Below are 1,551 nucleotides of genomic sequence, written 5' to 3'. Positions count from 1 at the left end.
ATTTTCAACTATACATTTTAGTCAAATAAAATAAAATGATTAAAAAACTTTTGAAATAATCAATTATTTTTTTTTTATTGGTCGAATTAAAAAATGATTGATTAATTTTTTGGGGGTATACTAACCTAGTCATTCCGTTTGTAACACCTCGAAATATTTGTCTAAGACCCCATAAAGTATATATATATATATATATATTCTTGGTAGTCACGACGTTCGGAGTCGATCTAGCCATGTCCGTCCGATCTAGCCATGTCGGTCTATAACCTGATATATCTCCCATATAAACCGATCTCCTGATTTGACTACTTGAGTCCTTACAAGCCTCAATTTTGTACTATTTGAATGAAAATTTGCATGTAGTCTTTTGTAATGACTTTCAACAACTGTGCTAAGTACGATCCAAATCGGTCTATAACCTGATATAGCTTTTGATTTGGCTCCTGCTCTTTTATAGCTCCCATGTAAACCGGTTTCTCGATCATCGTTGTTCGGTTCCTAGAAGGTTTACTTTTCTGGTTTGACAGAAGTTTGGTATGTAGAATAAATTATGACCTTCAACTAAATTTATTTTGAATACATTTTTTGCAGAATCCATGGTGGTGGGTTCCCAAGATTCGGCCCGGCCGAAATTAGCACGCATTACTAGTCAATTTTATCAATTAAAAAATTAATTGAATATATTGAAAATATACAAATGTTATATTAAAATTTTTGTTAAAAGCACTCGATTTCGATGCAACAATGTTCACATATGTAAAGATCCTGAAACACGAATTTGAGGTTTATGTTTGGGGCCATGATCACTGTTTAGACACAAAACAAAAACATTCGGATGTTGGTGGTGTTTTGATCAAGATTTGCTGGAATGTAGGACTAATAGGTCCGTAAAATACCCTTCCTATGTTTAGGGATGCCAAAAGTTTTCCAGCAATAACGGTAACAAAAATTTTAAAATGCTGGTTATCTCTTCAGTAATGCCGGCGACATTGAGATGTATTAAACGCTTGTACGAAGAGGTACGATTAAGCAGCACGACATTCCGACTGCACGAAATGATATTAAAGAAGTTTCTCCGATTCCTTAATAGCATGTTTGTGATAAAATTATGTTGTATGAAATATGCTATAATGCTCCCCGTGACAATAAAAAAATTTATTTTCAACAAGTTATAGTCCGATTCGGACCATAAATGAATTGAATGCTGAACATTGTAGAAGTCATTGTGTAATATTTCAGTCCACTCGGATAAGAATTGCGCCTTGTAGGTGCTCAAGAAGCAAAATCGGGAGATCGGTTTATATGGGAGCTGTTTCAAACTATAGATCGATTCAGACCAAATTGCACAGACATGTTGAAGGCCATGGGAGAAGCCATTGTACATAATTTGTGCTAAATCGGATGAGAATTGCTCTCTCTAGAGGCTCAAGAAGTTAAGATCCCAGATCGGTTTATATGGTAGCTGTGTCAGGTTATGTACCGATTTGAGCCATACTCATCACAGTTTTTGGAAGTCATATCAAAACACCTCATGCTTAATTTTACCCAAAT

This window comes from Stomoxys calcitrans, chromosome 5, assembly GCF_963082655.1.
Source record: "Stomoxys calcitrans chromosome 5, idStoCalc2.1, whole genome shotgun sequence".
Lineage (NCBI taxonomy): Eukaryota > Metazoa > Arthropoda > Insecta > Diptera > Muscidae > Stomoxys > Stomoxys calcitrans.
Note: the sequence above shows the minus strand (reverse complement) of the source record.